This window comes from Equus quagga, chromosome 2 (assembly GCF_021613505.1).
Source record: "Equus quagga isolate Etosha38 chromosome 2, UCLA_HA_Equagga_1.0, whole genome shotgun sequence".
NCBI classification, from domain to species: domain Eukaryota; kingdom Metazoa; phylum Chordata; class Mammalia; order Perissodactyla; family Equidae; genus Equus; species Equus quagga.
Window position 1 is genome coordinate 175,181,155 of NC_060268.1, and position 9,890 is coordinate 175,191,044.

Consider the following 9,890-nt stretch of genomic DNA (forward strand, 5'->3'; position numbering starts at 1 on the left):
GCACCTGCAGGTGTTACCCGTAAACACAATAATGTCTAATAGAAGAAGAGCTTCTTAAAGAGTGGTGGAATGTTTCCCACATGTCCTCCACAGACTTCATACCTTCCTGGCCAATTTTGGGTTACATACCCTTTCCAAAATCACCCCTGGCAAGAGGGTAGGATTACCTTTAGATCAACAGTACCCACCCAGGAAAAGGTCAGCCTCCTAGGTACATGGCTGCTGGAGGAGGGGTAGTTACCAGAACAAAATCTAGGTCTGCTAGGAAGAAAAGAGGGAGTGGATGCTGGCTTGGTGTGTCCATTTTCTAGGGCTGCTGTAACAAAATACCATAAACTGGGCGGCTTGAAACAACCAAAATGTATTCTGTCACAGTTCTGGAGGCTAGAAGTCTGAAATGAAAGTGTCACACATCCATGCTCCCTCCAAAGGCTCTGAGGAAGAATCCTTTCTTGCCTCTCTGGCTTCTGGTAGTTGCCAACAATCCTTGGCTTGTGGCACTACACCTCTGATCTCTTCCTCCATCCTCACATGGCCTTTTTCTCTGTGTGTATATCTCTGTATCCAAATTTCCCTTTCTTATAGACACCACTCATATTGGATTTAGGACCCACCCTAATCCAGTATGACCTCATGTTAACTTGATTACATCTGCAAAGATCTTATTTCTGAGTAAGGTCACATTCATAGGTTCCAGGTGGATATGAATTTTGGAAGACACTATTCAACCCAGTTCACATGGTAACCAACTTTGTCCACCACTGAAAGAAGACATGGCCTCCGTTGAAGGGCTTTGCAACAACTAACGAATGGTTCAAAAATGACTTCTAAAGATAGTGGATCTGTTTAACTGCAAATGTGGTTTTCAGAGTGGCATGTGGAAGCCCGGTCACCAATGGGTATCCTTCACCGGTTCTCCCTCCAAAGTGATTCTTAATGTGTATGTGTATGTGTCTCCATCTCTGCTAGCACCTTAGTCTGATGTAAGGCACCATCTCTCTCTGGGAACAGCACAATCACCTCCTAATTGGCTTCCAGCTCCACTGTTCCTGCTATTCAATCCATTTTCCATCTAGTGGCCGGAGACATTCTTTTAAATGTAAATTAGATTATATCACTCCTCTTCAAAGATTTTCTACAACTGTGCCATCAAATACGATAGCCACTAGCCACGTGTGGCTATTTAAATTTAAGTTAATTAAACTTAAATAAAATTAAAAATTTAATTCCTCAGTTGCCCTAGCCATGTTTCAGCTGCTCATTAGCCATGTTTGGCTAGTGGCTACCATATTGGGCAGCACAGATGTAGAGCATTTCCGTTACTGCAGGCAGTTCTTTAGGTCTGTGGTGCTCTAGGAGGCGCAGCAGCTGCTCCCTCAAAAGAACAAGTGGTGCTCAGAGCACTTGACCAAGCAAGTGACCAAGAATGTTTGGCTTTGAAGCAGCACGGCAAGATTAATTTTTGGAGCCATTACTTTTTTTGCTTTTTTCCTCCTTTCTCTTCTCTCCATTCAGGTGGGCTCTATTCTCCTTGCCTCCCACAAGGCTGGTAGCAGCACTTCCTGACTTTTGTCTCTGTTTTCCATGGAAGACAGATTTTGAAGGTAAGGGGAAATTTAAGTCCAATGCAGAGACTAAGGCTTGAGGGGAAGTAAACTTGCCCCAAATTAAAGAAGGATTTGTCTGCGTTGGGAGAAGGGAGAGAGGCCTTCATGTCCCACATGTAGCCTTGACTAGCACTCTGGGAAGGCATGCCAGAGGAAAAGGCGCATGGGACACCAGAAGGCTGGGTCCTGGGCAGAGCCCTCTGGCCTCGCGAAAGATGCTGAACCTCAAGCACATCCCAGATGAAGCAGAGAAGCCAACCTGAAGGAAGTGCCTGGGGCCGGGGGAACAGATCTCTCTCTCATGGAGGCAGGCAGTGCGGTAGAGGATGGAGGCGCTCTGGCGCTGTGCAAGAGCCCAGACAGAACTCCGGGAAAAGGAGGCCTGAACAAAGTTGGATACCCCATCAAATTGTCGGAGCGGGCTTCGGAGTTGCCATCGCACTGACTGACGGTCCAGAGGGTGTAGGATGTGATTGTTTCCTTTTGCATAACTGGAGCTACAGCCAGATGTGCCCAAGGATCTGGGGACCGTCCCAGACTGTCCCCAGACAGTCCCAGCGTATGCCTGTCGTCTCAGAATCATCATGAATAATGCCATCTTTCACTTTCAAAAGGGGCTTCCAATTTGGGCAATAAATTATAAGGTCGCCATACATAAGTATCTCATATTCTAAGTTTAGAAAACTACCAGGAGTAGGACCAGCTACCTCCCCACGGGCCTCAGAGAGGCACCAGTTCAGTAAGCCGTCTTCACCGTGGGGGAGGATGGGCTGAGAGGGGAGTTCGCCACCACCTGCCAGAGTGGAGGAGGGGGTGCCGAACCTCCCAAAGTCAAGGTTGAGGATGCTATGAGGAAGGCAGCCTGGCATGTTGGTCCCAGTTGGATACCTTGCTTAGCCAGTGAATTGTTGATTTTTCCCATAATAACAGGAGAAAAGAGACTCAGGAAATGATGGCACCATGTGGGAACTCCCAAGAGGGCGCCAGGACCATCCCATCTCAACTTCCTTGTTCCAAAAAGTCAAGGAGGATGGGTCCTGCGCACTCGCACAGGCTTGAGAGTTGGTACAGGAGGTAGATGAGATTGTGTCATCTGGAATCTTTTATCTGGAGGACAAAGAGATGTGTACGGAAGAGCCAGCGGTCAAACGTCGCCACTCTGGAAGAGACCCCCAGTGCCCAGGAAGCAAGTTCCCTTGATAGCGGGACTTGCTGTAACCAACCCTCATTCATAACACGCACATAGGGAAGGAGCTAGAACAACAAAGGAGGGGACAGCACCTCGCCCAGCCATTTAAGGAGGCAGAGGTCTCTGCTCTCCCACCTCCCTCTCTGACTCCACAACCAGCCCCAACACCAGAGGGAGAAAGGAAAAAGGTAACAGAGGCTCTGCATTCTCCCCTCTCCACCACACACACACACACACATACACAAACGCCCTGCAAGCTGCACAGAGACAGGCAGGGCCACGGCTGGGGTTCGGGGCAGAGGAGCTTCAAAATGGACACAAGACTACGGTTTTTAAATGAACAGGGCTGTCTGAAGAACTGAACTGAGGCTGTTGTATGAACCGAAGGTGACTAAGGAGCTATCAGATGGAGCTGAGATCTATTATTGCCATGGGAGCCACCACCCAGCAGGAGACAGGGCTTGGGTAGAGGATAATTGAGGATGGTTATCAGAAAACATCCCCAACACTGAGACTCAATAGCTTGTTGCAATCGAAACTAATGAAATGCACTATTTCCTTCTTGCTCACCTGTGTTGGTGGACCAAGATGCACACCCACCACCCTGTCATTGGGCCACCGCCTGGGATCTTCAGCTGCCTGTGATCCTTGGGTGCCTAGCTCCCTCTGTTCTGGGGGCTACATATGGCTCTTCAATGGAGGCCCCCAAAGCTAACTAGCTGCTTCAACAAGATAACCTGAAAGATCTTCTGAAAAGTCTCGTAGTCAGAAATGTTGAGCTGCTCGGAACACTAGGGGCTTGTCAGCTACCCCTTCTTTATGCTGAGGGAATCTGAGCCCACAGAGGCAAAGACCCTTGCTCCCAAGGTCACGCAGTAGATGACCGAGAGCTTGGGCTCTGATATCAAACTGCCAGAGTGTGGACGTCCACTCCCCCACTTCTTAACTGTACATCCTGGGGTGGCTTACTTGACTTCTCTAAGGTTCTATTTTCTTAACTGTAAAATGGAAATGACGATAATACTAACCCCCACCTCGAAGGCTGGCTGCAGGAGATAAAATATACGATGCGATGCGTGTAAACCCCAGCCGAGCACCAGGCCTATAGTAAGCCCTTCAGCAAATGTTAACTCTGGTTGCCAGCTGGGACCACAAGCTGAGTCTCCCGGCAACTCATTCAATGTTCTTGTCTCATCAGGGCAAACCAACTGCTAACGAGCAGGTCAGAAAGTAAAGTTGAAAAACTTCTGAAGTCCCACTTTCTCTCAAATTATAGCAACTCCCTTGGCCAAGGGTAAAATACCCTGACCTGCTTGGTTAGAGGTTGGCCATCAAGGCCACTGTCGCATCTGGCTGTGCAGCCAGCAGAAAATGTGGAGCCTGTTCAAGCACTTTGACTTCCCGCTCCAAGATGATCTGCATGACATTTGGGTCAATCAATTTAGAGATAATGATTCTTGCCGCAGAGCCGTGCATGTCCAATCACAAGAAATAGGGGTCCCCAATTGATTTTTGCGGACTGGTTTCATTTTCTCAGAAAGCTTTTCAGGTCAAACATAGGCCGGAGCGAGGGTGCTGACAGGAGGTGGCATATTTCCATCTACTTTTGCCCAGAAATGTCTGCCTATCATTGTGCTCTGTTGAATAAAATTGAAATCATCAAGCCCTTTGAGGCATTGCGAGGACATTTTTCAAGCAGGACTTTTATTCCGGGGGGCGGGAGCGGGGGACAGACAGCATCTGCCTGGAGGAGATACACACACTCACACACGTATACATATGTACATTTGTGTGTGAGTGTGTGTTTTCCAGGATAAATTTCTCACTGCGATGTCGTGAGATTCAAGCTCCTGGGAGCTCTTTTCCGGTGCTGGGTTTCCACCTCAGTGTGTGGACTTCATTTACAACATCCTCAAAATTAAAGTACAAGGAAGCCTGAATGAATAGTTAAAGGGGTAATTAAAAGTCAGCAAATGGCCTTATTTCGCTCCTAAACTGGTTGATTTATGCCTTGTTGTGGGTTTTTTGAGAACACAAAACTATTAATTTATGTGTGCAAAGAACAGTGAATTAATCCTAAGGAGCCCTGCAGCCTTTAAAGACCTGGATCATATGTTGAGCTCGTTTAAAACTTGCATAGGAAATTAAGGTAGAATAAAGCCCTTTAATTTGAAAAGTGCATCTATAGTTGCGTCCCTGGGATGTCTGCAGGGTCATTATTCAGAAAGGTTAAGGAGGACTTTATTTTTTCATATTCACTATGTATTTCCCAGTCGCAGCTCACCATGGTGCATTTCAACTTATAAAGAGAAGGAGATAACAAAGAGGGGAGGGGAGATTTTTATTCACTTTCCACTTAATTTCCTTGCCGACACGCCAGTCCCAGCTTAATGAATGTAATTGCTACCTTTGATGAAAATACTATTATCAAGATCACACATTACATTGGAAAACAGTTTTTCTTTAAACACAGCTACTGCAGTCTCTAATTATGCATGTAACAAGTGTCTCCCGAACAAAAGAGCGTGTTGTCTACAATTGCTAGGAATTGGAGCAAGGCAAATTCGAACAAAGGACAGATTAGATTTGCTCCCCGCTCCACAAAGCCCATCCCTCTGATTAATTTCCTGCAAAAACTAAAACAATTCTCCTAAAAGGCGTTCACCCCCTTCTCTAGAATGATCCATATGCCATTTGGGTCTTTCTATAGGGTGATAATGACCCCTGATTTGAACTCCTGTTCGAAAATAAGAAAGGGCTTTTATGAACCTCCTCTTTCATATGCAAATGAGTGGCACGAGATCTTGAGGGATAATGAGCCCCCAAAAAGTGACTTTTCAGTGGCTAAAAGAGAGCTTGCTAGTAGGGGAAAGACTGTATTGAGCATGTTCCACCCAATTATTTTATTAGTTTCGAGAAATGAGGCATCTTTGAGAAAATACTTCCCGTGTCTGTTGAGACTGAGTGACAATGGCTTTTCTGGGGTCGCCTTTCCGAAAAGACGGGCAGTTTCTTGACTTATGCCTGATTCAAAACGAATTCATGATTAAACATAACGTACCCCGTTAGTTTAGGAGACCCTGGGTTTTTATTGCACTTTGCTATTGATTTTGGAGGCTGCATTTGGCAAGGTATTTCTTCACTTATCAAATGTGGGTGAGGAGTTAGACAACCCTGTAACACCTCCACCCTGCCCCCTCACACGCGCATCATTCAAACCCACAAGAAAAAAGCCAAGTTAGTTTCCAGTACAGTATCGGTTATAAGCATGAGGTCTAGAGTCACACTGGATTCAAATCTCAACCTGCAATTTGCCACTTGCGTGACCTGAAAAAAATCGTCTATGTCTTCATTTCCTCAACTATAAAATGGGGGTAACGCTAAAACGATAGTGAGACTTAAATAAGATAATACTTATAGAATGTTTACAACACCTGGCACGTAGTAAGCACTCAATAAATTTTACTTAGTACTACTATTATTTAAGGCCTAGGAGATCACAGGTCCTTAACGAAATGGGTTTCCCACTTCCCTGACTCCTGCAGCCTCTTGCCCCCTGGGAGCATGGCACTGGAAGCACCGTCTCAGATTGACTCCTATGCCCTGTCCAGGGGTGAGAAGGCTGCCCGAACCAGATATAAGGAGGTCACGCTTAGGTCTGGACTCTTTTGGATAGAACTCTGCTGTGTCAGACTTGGCCTGATCCTTTTCAGAGGCTCCTGTCCCCTCTCAGGATGAGTCTCACATACGATCCAGAAAGAACCAGCAGAGGCAACACAGGATGAAACACGTTGCCTCCGCTGCTCCTTGTCTGAAGAAGGATCTGGATACATAAGAGGAGCACTACCACACATAGGTCCTCATTACCCTAGGATTCAGTACCTGAGTCCCCCGGTCATGCAGCTTCCTTAGGGCAGCGAGAGTCATCATAACACTGTTCACTAAAGAACCAATTGTCTATAAAAGTGGTGCCCACCCAAACATCCCTTTCTGCTAAACTCTAGTCTCCATCTTTGCTCATCTATGGAAAACCCGTATAAATCAATGGCAAAGTATAAATTGATTGCAAAGTGAAACTGCAAATTGTGCCAAAGTTGCAGGATTTCACGGAGTCGTGAAAATGATGCTGGACAAGCATTCGAATTCTATGCAAAGCCATTGACGGATGAGGGTCTGGCCATTCTTGATTTGAAGAAAAAAATGGGCAAAGGTGATCACACAGCAGACACTCAAAAGAGAATGATTTGAGTGCTGAGGATTGAGATACACCCCTGTGAAAATGCGTGAAGCCTTCGGATAGTTTTGCAAAAATGACACTTTGTAAGACCATGCTGTGAAAATCAACCACAAATAATGGCCCACAGAGTGAGCCATCATCCAGTTCTGTGCTGAAAAACTTGTACCCCCAAATCAGCATTTGATTCAATCTTTGCTCAGTCTAAGATTAACTAAAAAATAGGATCAATTTATTTTAATAAATTATAATACAAATTTTAAGTTTTAAGACAAATTTCACATCAAGCCGCTTTTGTTTTGACCATTTACTAGGAAAGGAGGTCTCTGTTTTAAACAGATCCATTTAAAGTGGGCTTTTTCCAGCAGCAATTTTCCTAGGATGACATGGACCTTGTGCACCCCAGGTGGTATCTGGAAATCCTCAGGAGAAAAGGCGTGCGTGCTTAGGTTAGGGGCTCCGAGCTGCAGAGCTCCATCACTTTCATACCTTTGCTCGTGATGAGTGGGGGAAACACACACACACACACACACACACACACACAGAGGAATCACTTCTCCTGAGCTTTCCCCTCCAGGATCCAGGTGAGGCCAGGCACCCCAGGTCTGCACCATCCTGTAGGGAGAATTTTCCCAGTTTGGGTGGGCTTCCATGGCAAAGAAGGGTGCAAATCTCCCTGGCTGGTGGGCAGAAGGAAAGAGGCCCAAGGGGACTGGACTTGAGTCCAAAGTCCTGGGGCTGCAAAGCTGGAACATGAGGGATTGAATGGTAGTCAAGGAGGCAGCCCCAGGTTTGGCCTCGGGAATGTCACAAAAATCTGGAAAACCTAGCTCTGTGAATACCAGGCAGCATTCTTGCCCCACCTTCACCCCCCGCCCCTGAGCAATGGAGAGTCAGCAGAGAGTCCAGAAATGCCCATTAGCCACACAGCAATTCTGTTCCCTTCCAGGAGCCCTATGATCCTCCTGCAGCCCCCTTGCCTCTTGTCTTGGCCACAGCCCTAAGAGGGAGCCCCAGTGAGCCCAGAAGCAGAGGTGGAGGTGCTGGACTGGCCCAAGGGCATCCGGTCGGTGCTGGGACCCAGGGCAGTCCGAGTGCAGGCGGAGGGCTCCCTCGAAGGCCCGCAATCCATCACTTGTCGTGTTCCTCCTGCTGCCTGCAACTCTGGAAATTGGCTGGAGCGATCGCTCTGAGGAGCCTCAACAGGGGGACAGTGTTAAAGACAAGTGAGCTTTCAGCAGCATCTCTGAGTCTTGATGGCGGCACAAATGACCGGCCATTTCCTGGTCCACTGGTTAGCGGAATTAGCATACTGTGAGTGGGAGCAGCCTCCATCTGTCTTCTGTGTTCTTCATTATCAACGGCAAGGTGGAATCGGCACCTAACCTTTGAGTCCATGAAGGGTAATGCCCCACACTCCTGAGAAGACACGCTCACCTAGGATGGCCACATCAGGAGACCCTGGAGCATCCTCAGTGGGCCATCAGGACACATCTATGTCTAGGGGAGCTGGTGTTTATGGAGGGCTCGGAGCAAAGGTGGACCCCGAGAGGAGAAAGGGGTGAGGAGGGAGCTGTGGTTTGGAGTCCAGAGGCCTGGCCTCTGGCTGGCTCTGTGCACTGTCTCCGAGTTGCTGGTCCTCTCCAGCCTCATCAGTAAATCAGGGATTGTCTCAGCAGGTCTTAAAGTTCCTTTAAGCTCTGGCTCCAAGGCTGCCTTCCCAGGAAGCCTTTTCCAACCCCATCCTCACCTTTCCCCACAGCCCAGGAGAGCCAGCCACAACCCACCCCCACGCTCCTACGGGCTCCGTCATGGCTCCCACAGCACGTAATTGAAAACTCTGCCCCTAGGGGGCTAGAATCCCCAATCTCTTCAGTCTCAGCAGCCTTCTCCCTTCCCTCAGCAGGTGGAACTGGCCTCGGCTTCCTCCCTGTGTGGGCAGAGTCCCCAGGGGAAGGAAAGGGAGGGGAGGCTGGGAGAGGGATCTTCGCCGTGCTCTCACAACAGGGTCCCCAGGATGTCTGGCTGTATGCCGGGGCTCCTTCTGAGGTCAGCCAGCTCCTGGAGCGGCAGCTCATATCCTACAAGGTGGCTGGTGCTTGTGGGCGGCCGCCGAGCGGCGCTGCCTGGGAGGGCCGGGGTCTGCGCGTAAGGGGAATTGACCAGGGCTGGGGGGCCCCAAACAACAAGTTGCAAAGTGTTATTTGTAACTCTCGTTGGTATAATTTCTGTCATTGATTGCACAGGAAGACCCCACGGTGGGCCAAGAAGGCCAGGGGATTGGGTTCCAGCAGAGCTGGACTGGACCAGGCTGTGGGATGTGACCTTGGCCAAGTTCTTTCCCCTTTTGGGGCTCAGTTTATTAATCAGTTAAATAGGTGGTTGAACCAGATCGTGGCTAAGAAATCCTTGACCTGGAGGACTCCAAAAATGCCAGAGAGGACGGAGAATGTGCCAACTCAGAGGCCTTCTAGCCTTATTTTGCAGAGCCATTATAGGCTGAGGAAGCTGGACCACCTGACTCAAATGCCCAGATACGGGCTTCTCCTGCCCAGAGAGCCTCAGGGCACGACTGCAGTGTAACCAGAGGCAGGCAAATGCCATCTGGCTCCCAGGCAGTGTTTGGTCCACCCTGTGGGGACCCCAAAAGGTCCGTAGATCTGGCCTCCTCCCCATGGAGAGGAGAGGAGGGAGCGTGGCTAGGATTAGTCACAGAGTGGGGCAGCCTCATCTGCTTGGTCAACTTCATCCACTTGTCTGTCCATTCATGGCTGCATTCACACCTCACATGCTTAGTGAGCTCCTATTTATCCTTCACGACCCCACTCTGTGGTTGGCCCACTCTTCCCACTCCCCTGAG